Here is a 15,987-nt window from a genome sequence, read left to right as displayed (position 1 = left end):
ACACTGCATGGCTTGCGGGATCTTAGTTCCCTGACCAGGGATCGAACCTTCACCCCTTGCGTTGAAAACTTGGAGTCTTAACCACAAACACCAGGGAAGTGCCCTGGTTGTGACATTTTGCTGTAGTTTTACAGGGTATCACTATGGGGAAAGTTTGGGGGAAGGGTACATGGGATTTTTCTGATCCATTCCTTACAACTGCATGTAAATCTAGAATTATCTCAAAATAAAAAGTGTAATTTACACAAAAAGTCCTCATGACACAGGTGATGAACACGAGGCCCAGAGATTTAAGCAACTTGCCCTTGTTTTACAGCCAGTTAACAGCATAGCCAGGGTTGGACCTAGTTCTTCCAAGTCCCAGTGTTTGACCCTCAGTGGACTCCTGGCAATCCAGAAACGTGTGTAGGGCATCAAGGGCTTCTGCTGTGTCTGTGGGAAGGAAGTGTGATCTTGTGCCAGTGACTTTGAGGAAAGTCCAGGATGCCTGAAGTCAAATGGATGCTGTGGCGGGGAATTCTGTGTAGGAGGACCCTAAGAGGTAGAGTTCTGCTAGCACTAACCACAAAAAGGCGCTGCCCCAACTGTGACTTGATAAGGTCAGAAAGGAACAGGTGTAGCCTCATAGAAACAGAACATTCCCTGGATCTCAGGATGTTCAGTCCATTCACCTAACTATACCCACATCCTCACAGACAGAAGCTTTTCCTATTCAACAGTAGGTCAACTAACAGGGTCTAGATTCACCTACTAGGGCAATAAGACAAAAAATTTTTTTTGCTTTTTTTGCATCAGTGAGGTTTAGTTTTTTGTTTTGTTTTTTAAATCAAAATTCTCTCTTCTACTGTTTCAGGTCATTTACTCTTGATTTGTCCTGAGCATATCTGAAGCAGTGTTATTGTTGTTTGATATTTATTCATGAAATCTGGCCAGGGCCTCCCAGGTGACTCAGTGGTAAAGAATCCATCTGCCAGTACAGGAGATGCAAGTTCGATCCCTGGGTGGAGAAGATACCCTGGAGTAGAAAGTGGCACCCTACTCCAGTATTCTTGCCTGAAAAATCCCATGGACAGAGGAGCTTGGCAGTATACACAGTCCATGGGGCTGCAAAGAATCAGACACGACTGAACGACTGAGCACAGCACAGCGTGAAATCTGGCCACCCCTCAGTCTCCTCGGGTGAAATACCCTAACTCCTTTATTTATTGGCCCTTAGGAACCGGAGACCAAGTTAGCCTCTTGTTATGGAATGTTCCAGAAGCTGTGGAGAAGACCCAACTCTCCACACCTCATAGCATTCACTTTTAGTGATTCGCCTTTTTTATAGTATTAACAGACCCTGCTAAATTTAGTGTACCCTGGGGCACTCAGGATGGGTATTCTGACTTCGCAAAGATTCATGTCACTCTACTGGGTAATTTAAAACTTAATTTTAAAAACGCGTGCACAGGACTTCCCCAGTGATACAGTGGATAGGAATCCTCCAGCCAGTGCAGGGGGCGTGGATTCGATCCCTGGCTGGGGAAGATCCTATATGCCTCAGAGCAACTAAGCCCATGCACCACAGCTACTGAGCCTGTGCTCTAGAGCCCGCGAGCCGCAACTACTGAGCCCGAAAGCTGCAACTGTTGAAGTGTGTGTGCCTGGAGCCTGTGCTCCACAGCAAGAGAAGCCCCTGCAATGAGAAGCCTAGGCACCGCAAGAAGAGTAGCCCCCTCTCACCACAACTGGAGGAAAACCTGAATATAGCAACTAAGACCCAGCACAACCAAAAAAAAAAAAATTACACATCTTTAACTTAAAAATACACACGTATTTAAAAATAGACACGGAATAAAAGCACAGCTCTTTCCTGCGGATGGTGAAATTTGGATGTAGAATAAACCAATGGCCACCCGAGCCCATTTTAAGTCATGCAGACACCCCGTCTCTGCAGCTCACAGCATTCTCGTGAATGGGCCCTGATAAGTCTCAGATACAGTTTACTTCTTTCTCTTTCCCTCTGATTCCCCGACCTCATCTGGGTGCCCTTTATCCCCCCCACCTCCTTGGTTTGCCTTCACAAGTGCCTGTGCCGTGATCAGATGAGAGCTTGTTTTTGACTGACTTCTGGTGACTGTGTCATGGACTCACACAAAGGCCGCATCTGCAAAGCCAGCCAGTCGTCTAAGAGAGGCCATATTGACCGAGCGGGAGACAGACCCTTTGGAGCCATCATTTCACTGTGCAGTGAGTCTGGTGTGCTTAGGGGGAGAGTGAGCCTCCACCAGGTCTCTGGTCAAGCTCTATCCCACCCATTGCAGCCCACAAAACCCTGGGATCCACTCAAACACAAAGCGTTCTCTTGGGCCCATCTATGTGCATGCTTAGACTCCTGCCTAATCTCCCTAGAAAAACGGGTCCATCTGAAGACTGCCTATTCTTCCCCACAAAACTCTTAAGAGATAGTTTGCTCTAAGAGAAGTACTAGACACTAACGGCTAAAACACACAGGTTGAGATGAAGCCAGCAAGATGGAACTCAGTAGATTTTGTGAAAGGCTCTAGAGATTAAAAAAAAAACCTCTGATAAAGGCATCACTGCAGAATTGACGGTTGTGTTGTGATGAAGGCAGATGGGGTGTTATCTACCCTGTAGTCCCACAGCAAGTTATAAGAGTTCTCCTAACCACCCCATTGTCTTTCTGAAGGGAGGGATTGTCAGTAACAGGGCAGAGTTTTGTCACTGATCAAGTTTCACAAGGCTGGGATGACTTAGTGGACATGCCCCCATGGCCCTTCACTGCTCTGGGCTAATCCAAGGAGACAGCTCATGCTTAGGAGAGGGCAGATTCATCTATCTTTTTACCTCTGATTGCCTGCCCTGATCCTGGAGGACTGAGATCCTGTCCTATACTCAGTTCTTTTGGTCAAAAACACATAGACCAGTATCACACAGATGGAATGGCTCTCTGGAAGAAAAAGTCCCCAACTGTTAGAGCAAGAAGTTTTCAACTGCCAGAGTAAGGGGCCCAAAAGATTTGGAAGAAGCACCTGGATAAGGATAGTGATCCTTTTCTTCTATTTGTGGGGGTTGGGGGGGGGTGTGGTAAACCTTCTTGGAAGTTAAACCTCTCACATTTGTTTACTTTTCATTCTAGTTTTTTTCAATTTGTCCCCACTCTTATTCCTCCACCGAGTCTTTTTTTAATCTTCCAATTAAAATGGAATTGCAGGGCTTCCCCTGGTGGTCCAGTGGTAAAGAATCCGCCTGCCAGTGCAGGAGACATGGGTTTGATTCCTGATCCGGGAAGATCCCACATGCCTCCGAGCATCTAAGCCCCTGTGCCACAACTACTGAGCCTGTGCTCTAGAGCCTGGGAGCTGCAGTTATTGAAGCCTGCATTCCTAGAGCCTGTGCTCTGAAACAAGAGACGCCACCACAGTGAGAAGCCCGCACACCACTGGAGAAAGCCTGCGTACAGCAGTGAAGACCCAGCGCAGCTGAATAAATAAATAAGACGGAATTGTAGCAGCCCGCTTTGAGCATCTGGGGTACTTATGTGTGCTTTTATAATTCTTTCCATGGCTGCCTTCTCCACCAAAGTAGAAGCTTTTGTGTTGCTCCTGAAAGAGAGTTTAGCCTTTAGAAAGAGCAGTCAATGGGTTGTAATGACAGGAAATGCATAAAACTTTCCTGGGGATGAATAGACAACCCTTCCTCACTGCCCTGCCCCTTCCTTTCTACTCTCTGCCCTTTAACAGTGTTGACACCCATCCTATGGTCCAGAGAGTGGTACCTACTGGAACTGTTTAGGGGGAGGAACCTTGCTGAACAGGAGATGTGGCTGATGGAGCCTCAAGTGAACTATCTAGATAGAAAGAAGCACGCAGGGGAAGAAAACCCGATAAAGACCATGAGGGAGTTGTTTGGTGTTTCTCAAATTTGAAAGGGACGGGCTGGAGTTTTAAAGCTATAAGGCTTTTAAACAGCCTGCCCTAGATCTCACTCTGCACGACTTATCCTTTTTCCATAGGCTGCCTGGTCTCCCTTAGTGCACTTACTGCTTCAGTCGGGACCAGCAGTTCATGTCTCTTCCTGTTTATTCAAGGTTAACGAGTTGGTCTGTATCACTATCATAACATCATCGTCTCTATAATTATCACTGACATCGCCATCACCCACACATGTCCAGTGCTCCATAGCTTACAAAACGCCTTCATGCTCACTCTTACTCCATGCTAACAACAGTCCTCTAAGGACATTCTGCAGTTGGAGTTATGAATGCTGAAATCACTGGCTTTTCCTTAGGCCTTGAAATGGGTATTTTCATGGTGTAAGAGGAGAAAAAGTGAAAGTGGAGTTGCTCAGTTGTGTCCGATTCTTTGTGACCCCATGGACTGTAGCCTACCAGGCTCCTCAGTCCATGGAATTTTCCGGGCAAGAGTACCGGAGTGGGTTGCCATTTCCTTCTCCAGGGGATCTTCCCAACCCAGAGATCAAACCCAGGTCTCCCTCATTGCGGGCAGACGCTTTACCATTGAGCCATCAGGGAAGCATAAGAGTAAAGATAGGGTCATAAAGTCTACTATTGTGTAACCTGGGAGAGAAGGACCTTTTAGATAATTGTGTCTTTGAGGCCATTTTGCTGGGGTCACCTATTTGTCACCTCTCCTGGGTTTTTTTTGTTGTTGTTGCAGAAATAATGATATCAACCAAAATAAAAATACAGATATTGGTCATTAAGATTATGATAAAAAGAGTAATTTCCCAAGCTGTCCTTTTGTAAAATAAGACTAAGCCCCCCTAGGTCAAGTTACATGTGGAATGATAATAATGTAATGATAAAAATCATACCGAATAACATTGGTTCTTATATATATATATGTTCAGTTCTTTTCTCTAATTTTGCCCCACAACTACCTTTCGGGTTAGTAAAATAATCATTACTATCTCCATCTTACAGATGAAAAAGGATCTTAGTCAAATAGCTCACTAACTTGGTATCAGAAATGGACAAAGGGCCAGGTCACCTAGCTCCTGGACTAACACGCATACCTGTACTGGGCTGCTAAGGTATAGTTCCCCTTTGGCAGCCTGGTCTTTCTCAGAAGCCCACCAGGAGGGAATGAATCAACAGAACGATAGACTGCTTTTTCTGATTAGCACACTCAGTAGGAATTTGCTTGCCCATTTACAGAACCCAAATCAAAGACCTTATAAAACAATAACGTTACTTTTTATTGTCTCTAATTATTAGCAAATAATTTGGTTTTAATACATGAAATGTGGATTCAATATAATAGCGTGTTTAATTGCAAAGCAGAAATAGAGACACAGACATAGGGAACAGACGTTATGGGGTTGATGGGACGAATTAGGAGACTGGGATTGACATATATACATTACTGGGCTTCCCAGGTGGCTCAGTGGTGAAGAATTTGCCCGCTGATGTAGTAGATGCCAGAGACACAGGTTCGATCCCTGGGTCAGGAAGAACCCTTGGAGGAGGAAATGGCAGCCCACTTCAGTATTCTTGCCTGGAAAATTCCACAGAGGAGCCTGGCAGGCTACAGTCCATGGGGTTGGCAAAGAGACATGACCGAGCAGGCATGCACCATACCACATATACACTACCATCTATAAAATAGATAACTATGGAGAATATAACTACTGTATAGCACAGGGAACTCTACTCAGCCCTCTGTGATGACCTGAGTGGGAAGGAAATCCAAAAAAGAGGGGATATATATATTTGTATGGCTGATACACTTTGCTGTACAGCAGAAGCTGACATAGCAGTGTAAAGCCACTATATTCCAATTAAAAAAGTAAAAATGAGAAAAATAGTATGTTTTAAAAGGGTCACTGGATCCTTGTGGAATACAATAGGTTCATGAGTTATCATTTTAAAATGCACTTTGGTTTACTGGTTTTTGTAGAGCTCTTTTCTTTTATTAATAAGTCTCCCACTCGCCACCCCTACCCGTGCCAAACATATATTCTTCTGTGGGGACAGAAATCACCTGATGCTAGGTTAGATCAAGGTCTTGTTTGGTGGTTACCCAAGCTGCACATTTGATCTCCAGGAAGCTTTTGCCCCCTCACCCAGAACAACAGCACCGGAGCCTCAGGGAATAGACCCCACATGTCTTTTAAAGACCTCCCTCACAAGTTTTTCTCATCTAAAGTAGAGGTTGAAGATAACAGTTTTACTTTATTATTTTAAATATTATCACTATGTTCTCATCATTATTCTTGCATATTTACAAGCCAGCTTAATTTTATAAGAAGGTGTGCAACAGGGGCAGTATCCTCTGGGTCCCTTAGTCCTTTTTGACTGTGTTTTCCAGGATTTGGAGGGATTTTGTGGTAGCTGCAGAACCAGAAGAGGATGAAGACCAAACCTTCTGTAGACCAGTCTTTCTTTGCATGATAATGAAATGGTATTTGCTGGTTAAATAAGTTTCTTGGAAAAATCTCTGCCTAGTTTTTCATTTTCTCCTATTTGCTTGTGGACAAATCGCAATCTGAAATACAAAAGTTAATCAACGATCAAGTGGCTAATTGAAAAAAAAATCATCCTCCCCCCTCTGTCCTCCCAAAGGTTGACTGGGCTACTATAAATGCAAATTTAAGTGTACTTTCCACATATCCCTAAGTGTGTTTACATTAGATCTGTGTTATTCTTAGCTAATCCTGGTACAGAAAATCACACAGCCCTGTTCAGGTCTCAGAAGTCTGTGCCAGGACGGGCCCTAACCCAAAGCTGGGGATAGAGTTTCAGGAACTATTTGTTTTTGACATGCTGTCTATGTGTGCTGTGCACTCTCTGCCATGCGGAACCAGTGGGCCTCCAAAACCTATGAGGAACCCTCTGAGTTTGGGGCAGGTTCTGAAAAGGAGCCAGGTCAGTCTTGGGACAAAGGAAGGCTCCCCGCAAAAGAAGGAAGCTGATCTTTGGAAAATAAAATTCCATCCTCTCACTTGTGAGGCTGGGTGAGCCATCAGGGATCATTCCCACTAGAATTACACTCCAGTACGTTAGTCCATGTGTATTCTAGCCTCAGACCCCTTCTTCTGCCACAAAGTGAATGACCATAGGACAGTCCAGAGCTCTGTTCAATGGGAGGATCTTCTCTTGTCCCTGTCATTTTCAGGGCCAGGTCTGAGAGACCCTGTCCTGCAGCTGTCATCAACATTCAGCCATTCAACTTTCACACAAATACCAAGTCGATCCACTCATATGCAAGCTTGCGGTTTCTGATCCTCCTTCAGTTAGTTGTTAACAGTCCCCCGCACCTCCCTGGGTGTGAGCTGAGGGAGGGGCATGGAGGCAGCCATGAGGGGTGTGTGTATATGGGGGAGGGGGGTTCTGTTATGCAGCCTACATGTGCTCAATCCCAGAGGCACCACTTCTTTTTTGTAATGAATTATTTGGGGGCCCATTTGGCCTTACGACTTCATGGATATAACAGGATTCAGTTCGAGAAGAATAGTCCTGGACTCATGGTCACTTGGTCAGGCATTCTGTTTCTTTCAGGGCCCAGTACCATAGCTGGAGTTGTTTTTTCCAAAGGCATATTATTCATCTGCTTGCCAACTGCATGGCCTAGATCCATGGGACTCTCTTTCTAGGACTTTCCACACACTCACATAGCAGCTTTTCTTATCACTGATGCCTCTGACACCATTGGGTCTGTTGGATCATATGGTCCTAGTAGCGAGAATGCCTGTATTGCTGACTGGACCTGCCACAGGGCATTTTTCTGCTCTGTGCCTCACTCAGACCTGGCAGCCCTTCGTGCCCTCCATTCCTGGGAGCGGCATGTGCTGCCTCCAGACCCCCAAAGGGCCCCGAGTGTTGTGCTTCCTTCTTTGTACTAGGAAATATGTAATTCAATAATTGGGCTTCCTTGGTAGCTCTACAGTAAAGAATCCGCCTGCCAATGCAGGAGACACAGGAGAAAACCTCTGGGCTGGGAACATCTCCTGGAATAGGAAATGGCAACCCACTCCAGTATTCTTGCCTGGAAAAATCCCATAGACAGAGGAGCCTGGTGGGCTACAGTCCATGGGGTCGAAAAGAGTTGGACAGGACTGAGCACGTATGCAATCAAGCATATGATTTATGATTTTTTTGAAAGGGTTTTCCCAGCATGCTCCTAACTAGTAGACCTCTAAAAATTGTACAGAAATGGCAGGCCCCTGAATCTACATAGGGTTTATTCTTCCACTCTCTGGAGTGCCCGTGGGCTAACCATCAGTTGCTCATCCAGCCCGATTAACGTAATATCATCAATGTCAATATGATGGATCTGTACTTAGAATGTCCAGACAGCCTAGCTCTCTGTGGACTTTGTTCAGACACTCTGTCAGGAGCATTACCATAGCCCTGGAGCACCATGAAGACTGCTTCTGATCCTCTTTTTAAATCGGGTTTAAAAAGAAAGCATTCACCAGATTAATAATGATGTACCATGAACCTGAGGCCATATGAACCTATTCTTGCAGAAATACCTGATCTGGAACGGCAGCTGTAATCTGCCTGCCCCTTATTTGAGCTTGTAATAACCTGCAGTCATCCTCCAGGATTCATCTAGTTTTTGCAGTGGCCAGATTGGTGAGTCACGTGGAGATATTACAGGAACCACTACTCCTGAATCCTTTGGACACTTAAGGTTGACACTAACCTCCACCATCCCCCCCTGGGGAGGAAGGAGAGGCAGTTTCAGACGCTCCCATTTGGCCCTCTCACTATCATAACTCTTATCCCATAAGCTAAGGACCCAGTATGGGAGTTGGAGCAAATATATCAATTCTGATTTTCCACTCCAGGGTCAAGGAAGTCACACAGGTGGGTCTGCACACTTAGCATTTAACTAACTGTGTTTGAAGTTCAGTGACTCTTAAGTCACGAGCTTGATCCTAGGCTTTCTCCATTCTTCCTCTGCAGAGCAACCATAGAGGCCCTCTGGCTTCCACACCTGGCTTCTAATTGCCTGTGACTTTCATCCAGTCCTCATCTTCGTGCGGAACACCAGTGGCAGTTAGTAATAGCCATCCAACAGCGTCATCCTTCCCTCCACACACCGCAAACACCTGGAGTATCTACGCAGGCTAGTGCATCCCCTGCCACTAATACACCCTCCCAGATCACAGAAGTGAGAGTTCGAACACACTAAATAACCACCTGGTGACAAGGGCTGTCTGCTTTAGTCACCACCAGTGACGAGTACCTATTTGCCAGCCTGGCAGCGAGGGGTCCAGCCAGTGAAATCCCATTTCACCCCCTTGCTTTTTTGGCACACATCCATGCCCAAAAGCTGGGTTCTTTGGAAGATGTTGAGATGGAGTGTAGAGTGCAGATATTTTTTAGAGATGAATACCTGTGAAAGGATGAGAGGCAGAAGTAGGACTGGGCAAAGGAAGCAGTCAACTTGCAATGCGGACCCGACAGAACTGTGGGGAGATCTAGAGTGAGTGGTGCCCGCTGTGGCCATCGTGCCGTCAGCTGAAGTGCTGGGCCTTTCTACCCCTCCTCGTTAAGTCAGCCCTGAAAAGGGTGTGACTCAGATGGGGTGGGGCAACCCTGAAGGAGCTGACAATGAGCGGCTGTCTGCTGACTGGCTGCACGCCAGTGCTGGTGGGAAGGGCCTGAGAGATGAGTCTTCTAGTCCACCACTCCTCCACGGTGTAAAGGGGGGATGGTAAAGTTGGACCAATTTACTCACATGATCATAAGGAGCAGATAAGATGAGGCAGGTGAAAGTATTATACAATGCCAGCATTTTGGTAGGAATATTGTTAGTTTGGATGTTACTTATAAATATATTGGCCTTTTCAGAAATGTGAATGGACCCCGAGGTCATTATGCTGAGTTAAATTAGACAGAGAAAGACAGAAATACTGTATGAGACCACTTACATGTGGACTGTAAAAAAGCTGAATTTATAGAAGCAAGAGTAGAGTGGTGGTTGCCAGGGGCTGGTGATTGGGGGAACTAGGACATGTTGGTCAAAGGATAGAAACTTGCAGCTAGAAGATGAATAAGCTCTAGAGATCAAAAGCACAGAGTCGTGATTATAGTTAACAATAACTATACCATGTACTTCAAAATTTTTAGAAGACTCGGTCATAAATCTCACCACAGAAAGAAATGATAATTATGTGACATAATGAAGATGTTAGCTAAAGCTATAGTGGAAATCATATTGTAATATATACATATTGTATACCTTAAACTCACACAGACTATAAAAATCTTTAAAAAATGATATGCATTCATTAAAGAGATACCATTAAAATTGAAAAAAAAATAGATTGGCTATCAGTAGGGAGTTGAAACTTTCAATTTTATTCTGACCTTTTGAAAACTATTTTTATTTTACAATGGTATATAGTTGATTAACAGTGTTGTGTTAGTTCCAAGTGTACATCATAGTGATTCAGTTGTACATATACATAGATCTATTAATTTTCAAGTTCTTTTCCCATCTAAATTATAACGTATTGAGCATCATTTCCTCTGCTATACAATAGATCCTGTTGGCTATCTATTTTAAATATAGCAGTGTGTACATGTCAATCCCAAACTCCAAATCTATCCCTACCCTCTTACTCTGATCTTTTATGATTTTACTTTATAAGAGATGTTATAAGAGAATTTACTTTAAAATACAAAAAAAAAAGCAACTTTTAATAAAATCCGCAGTTCAGTTCAGTCGCTCAGTCGTGTCCGACTCTTTGCAACCCCACTGACTGTGGCACACCAGGCTTCCCTGTCCATCACCAACTCCTGAAGTTTGCTCAAACTCATGTCCATCGAGTTGGTGATGCCATCCAACAATCTCATCCTCTGTCGTCCCCTTCTGCTCCTGCCTTCAATCTTTCCCAGCATCAGGGTCTTTTCTAATGAGTCAGTTCTTCGCATCAGGTAGCCAAAGTATTGGAGCTTCAGCTTCAGCATCAGTACTTCCAATGAATACTCAGGACCTGTTTGGATCTCCTTCCAGTCCAAGGGACTCTCAAGAGTCTTCTCCAATACCACAGTTCAAAAGCATCAATTCTTCTGCTCTCAGCTTTCTTTATATCCAACTCTCACATCCATACATGACTACTGGAAAAACCATAGCTTTGACTAGACAGACCTTTGTCAGCAAAGTAATGTCTCTGCTTTTTAATATGCTGTCTAAGTTTGTCATAGCTTTTCTTCCAAGGAGCAAGCGTCTTTTAATTTCATGGCTGCAATCACCATCTGCAGTGGTTTTGGAGCCCAAAAAACTAAAGTCTATCACTGTTTCCATTTTTTACCCATCTATTTGCCACGAAGTGATGGGACCAGACCCTATGATCTTCGTTTTTTGACTGTTGCGTTTTAAGCCAGCTTTTTCACTCTCCTCTTTCACTTTCATCAAGAGGCTCTTTAGTTCCTCTTTGCTTTCTGCCATAAGGGTGCTGTCATCTACATATCTGAGGTTATTGATATTTTTCCTGGCAATTTTGATTCCAGCTTGTGCTTCATCCTGCCTGACATTCACATGATGTGCTCTGCAGATAAGTTAAATAAGCAAGGAGATGATATACAGCCTTGACGTACTCCTTTCCCAATTTGGAACCAGTCCATTGTTCCATGTCCAGTTCTAACTGTTGCTTCTTGACCTGCATACAGATTTCCCAGGAGGCAGTAAGGTGGTTGGTATTCCCAAATCTTGAAGAATTTTCCACAGTTTGTTGTGATCCACATAGTCAAAGGCTTTAGCGTAGTCGGTGAAGCAGAAGTAGATGTTTTTCTGGAATTCTCTTGCATTTTCTGTGATCCTTAGGGATAATATTAATAGATGTTGATTAGAAAATATCTGGTCAGCCTGGAAGCAGTCTGTGTGGCCAGAGTTTCTTGTGTGTTTTTATATTTTGGGTGGTGGTGATGGTGGCAGGGAGAGCTGATATTTCGTCTTTTCTCTGACAGAGGTAGTGATAAAATCCCTGTATCCTCCATCCCTGCCCAGCAGGAGTTCAGCAGCCCCTCACATCTCAAATAAATGAGACACTCCCAGGCTTTGGGACAAGGTCATTTAAATACACCTTTAATTTCACTGTCAGCATTATACATCTATTAAAGAAATATTCACCTTTAGAGCTTGATTGTATTGATTTAAAAATTGTGGTCAGAAGTTCAATCACCAAGTTACCTATGGACAGTGGGGAACTGGGAGGAGAACATCCATCTTAAGTAAATAATCAAATCTGAGCTTAGAAAGACAAGTGTTTGGATCATATATATCATCAATTGCAATTTGTAAATCAGTTATTCGATCGTGTTTGTGCTTGGTCCTGCTCAACTCTTTGCAATCCCATGGACTGTAGCCCACCAGGCTCCTTGGAAATCCTCCCCCAGGATTTCCCAGACAAGAATACTGGAGCAGCTTGCCATTTCCTTCTCCAGGGGATCTTCCCAACCCAGGGATTGAACCTGTGCCTCTTGCGTCTCCTGCATTGGCAGGCAGGTTCTTTGCCGCTGCACCACCTGAGAGGCCCTCCGTTTAAATTAGGACAGGTCACAACAGGTCAGGGGCCTTATCAGCATGGCCAGCAGACAAGTCAGATGATAATCTTCACCTGACCACACTGGCGGGACCTCAGTCCTGGTCTCCTGACTGGAAGACCCTGTTTCAGGCTCTAATCCATCCACTCAGACTCTGACAATTCCCAGCTCTGTTCTTCTTGTTTTCAGCCTAGGGAGGAGTTCCCCTTCAGGCAAGAGACGTAGCAGAGAGGGGGTTTAGAATCCTAGATTGGTGATGGTTGGTCCAGGGTCCGTCTCTGATCTCTGGCCATATTTTGACCTGCTTCTCTTTCTTCCTCCAAATTACGTTGACCTGCCAACTTGCTTGAAGAAGTCATCCACTGAGTTCATTAGATGCTGTCTCTAAAGAAGCTGCTTTGGCTGGCCTGGTGGTTTTGGTATACATACAGTGGAGGCAAATCATCCCAGAATTTCCAGCTCTCGAGGTGTGCACTAGAGGATCAGCTGTGGTGGAAAACAAAAGACAGGGTGCGGAGGTTGGGCATGTGCCTGGTGGATTGGGTTGGGTCAGAGCATTCAACCTGGGGTCAGTCTTCATGTACTGGCTTTCATCTAACCCTGGTGGTGAAGCCCAGCCATTTCTAAGAATGGACTTTGCTGTATCAGGAAGCGACACTTGCCAAAGATGTGCCAGAGAAAGCTTTTCTTTTTCTTTTCCTTCTTTCTCTCTTTCTCTGTCTTGTCTTGTTTCCTTTCTCACTTTCACTCTTTTTTTCCCTTTGTCTTAATAACAAGTGATGAAACTTTCAAAAGTTTGGCGTTTGGGGCCGGTGTCTTCATCCCACACATTTGTGTGTGATCAGTTAACTAAATTGCCCGAAAGTACAAGAGCGGTCACAGGGCCCCAGCCTGAGTCTTCCAAAGAAGTTGGCTCTGATCTATGACCCAGACTTCCCCTTGGAAGCAGCTATCTCGTTGCCTCATGAGACCAGACCACCATGCCTCCCCTCTCACATGACCACTCCAGGACCACCCTCGCAGCATCTTACCATGAGCCAGCATATTATAGCGCCTGCAGACAAAGCAGGCTGCTTCTAACTGCTGGGCTCCCTGGGTGCTTAGAACCTGTTAGAAACAAAAGTATCTCAACATATAGCACCATGGCCGCAGGCCTGACTGGAGTCTAACAGTTGTGCCCTGCGGTTATTTTACCAGTTGTGGGTGAACCTCAAACAGTTAAGAACTGGGCCTGTGCTCCCACCACCTCCCATGTGTCTCAGACGTTTCTCTTTACCTCATGAGTCTGCAGAAGAAGACAGGCAAATGTTCAAGAACAGACTGTCTCATGAGATTTCCTGTACTTCCTGCTGCTGCCTCGGCCACGCTTCCCCGAGAAAGACCTTCTCATGATAGATCAGCACTTCTGCTGCCAGTTGTGGTAGAGGCCAGATTAAAGAGGAATGTGAAAAAGCAAAATCATGAAGAAGAAATGTACCCTCTACCTTTTTTTCATAGCGGGGGAGAGTACAGGCAAAAGAGATGATGGCTTGAAAAAATTACATGTAAGCTCATGTAAGGTCTTCCCAGGTAAAGTGGTAAAGAGTCCGCCTGCCAGTGCAAAAGCCGAAGGAGATGCTCTGGTTTGATCCCTGAGTCAGGAAGATCCCCTGGAGAAGGAAATAGCAACCCACTCCAATATTCTTGCCTGGAGAGTTCCATGGACAGAGGAACCTGACGAGCTACAGTCCATGGGATCACAAAAGGGTCAGACAGACTGACTAACACACACACACAGTATTTTAAAGCAAAAGAGATATGCTATTTCATTGCCTGTAGAGTGATCTCAGGCCTTTGTCTTGTCCCTTATCCTAGAGAGAACCTGTGAGTGACTCTCCCCTGCCTCACCCCAATCACACACCCACTCTGAGTGCCTACCTTTTTTTTGTTTTAAGATGATAGATTGACAGGGAAGAACAGGGCAGTAACCACAACATGACAAGACCCCTGGCCTCTGTATCTTCTCAAAACCTCAAGTCTGGTTCAGCCAAGAGCTAGAGATGACCAGAGGTCAGTGGTCAACCCAGGATGACTCTGCTACACTTGGAATCACCCCTGAGCCAAGGGCCTGTGGAGACCACAGCACCCTGAGACGTCCACAGAATTCTAGAGAACTCTTGAGGGAAATACGTGACATTCCCAATCCTTTTTGTCCCTTCGCTCCAGAGAGTTATGGGATTGACCTCCTCGGATCTCTGAATGGTCTGTGGTCTCTTAGGTATCCAGGGTCTGGAATACATTCCCCATTTTCATCTGGACCCATCTTCTACCTCTTCAGTTCAGTCACTCACTCGTGTCCGACTCTTGGCGGACTGCAGCACACTAGGCTTCCCTGTCCATCACCAACTCCTGGAGCCTACTCAAACTCATGTCCAACGCATTGGTGCTGCCATCCAAACATCTCATCCTCTGTCGTCCTCCCCTTCTCCTCCTGCCTTCAACCTTTCCCGGTATCAGGGTCTTTTCCAATGAGTCAGTTCTTTGAATCAGGTGACCAAAGTATTTGAGTTTCAGGTTCAGCATCAGTACTTCCAATGAATATTCAGGACTGATTTCCTTCAGGATGGACTGGTTGGATCTCCTTGCCGTCCAAGGGACTCTCAAGAGTCTTCTCCAACACCACACTTCAAAAGCATCAATTCTTCAGCACTCAGCTTTCTTCACAGTCCAACTCTCACATTCATCCATGACTATTAGAAAAACCATAGCTTTGATTAGACGGACCTTTGTTGATAAAGTAATGTCTCTGCTTTTTAATATGCTGTCTAGGTTGGTCATAACTTTTCTTCCAAGGAACAAGCGTCTTTTAATTTCATGGCTGCAGTTGCCATCTGCAGTGATTTTGGAGCCCCAGAAAATAAAGTCTCTCACGAATAAAGAGTAGTCCCCTCCAAACCTATTTCCTCACGCTAGAACCCAAGGAGCAGAAAGTCAAAGACAGGGGAGCCAGCCTCTGAGTTTAGCTGGATAGATAAAAAGCCATGCCATCCATTCTGAAGACTCCATGACAGAGATGTCACTCACCCCATTCCTCTGCCATTGCTTCTGTGTGTTCACCTCGTCCCCGAGTGTATGCACTGTCCACCTACCTTCATCTGAAACAAAACAGGAAGTGACTTACTTGAAAGAGAATATAAATCAAAGCTAACTATGGTAAGAAGTATTAAAAAGAAAAAGGACACACAGAGTTGGGCACAAGATGGTGCCAGGGATGAAGTTAATACACAATGCAGGCTCCCAGGCACTTACCGAAGGTTGTGAATCTGGCCCGGAACTGCTGAGCAGGAGATGAGAAAGGGGAAAGCAGGTGAACATATCTGTTCATGGGGCCCAGAGATATGCCCGGCAGAGAGCCCAGGTATGTTTCTCAACTCCAGCGGCTTCCCCTTCCGCTAGCATGCCTGGTGCACAGGTCCTTCTGGGCC

General features: G+C 45.2%; 1 long non-coding RNA gene across 9 annotated transcripts in view; it reads right to left on the bottom strand.

Annotated features, from left to right (window-relative positions):
* Positions 1-8,841: 8,841 nt before the first annotated feature.
* The window catches only part of LOC129551311 (uncharacterized), an 82,981-nt gene continuing 75,835 nt past the window's right edge, over positions 8,842-15,987 (bottom strand). For 7 of the 9 annotated variants that reach the window (XR_016039593.1, XR_016039597.1, XR_016039591.1 and 4 more), the window contains 2 exons: positions 15,587-15,657; positions 8,842-15,252 (listed from right to left, as the gene is read on the bottom strand). This is a non-coding gene — a long non-coding RNA (uncharacterized LOC129551311). The remainder of the gene's footprint in view (positions 15,253-15,586; positions 15,658-15,987) is intronic. The other 2 variants (XR_016039594.1, XR_016039595.1) reach the window with 2 other exon arrangements.

The sequence above is a fragment of the Moschus berezovskii genome, chromosome 17 (assembly GCF_049115385.1).
Source record: "Moschus berezovskii isolate FMDL1 chromosome 17, NW_MosBer_1.0, whole genome shotgun sequence".
Taxonomy (NCBI): domain Eukaryota; kingdom Metazoa; phylum Chordata; class Mammalia; order Artiodactyla; family Moschidae; genus Moschus; species Moschus berezovskii.
The sequence above is the reverse complement of the archived record's forward strand: the minus strand, read 5'-3'. Positions and strand labels throughout refer to the sequence as shown.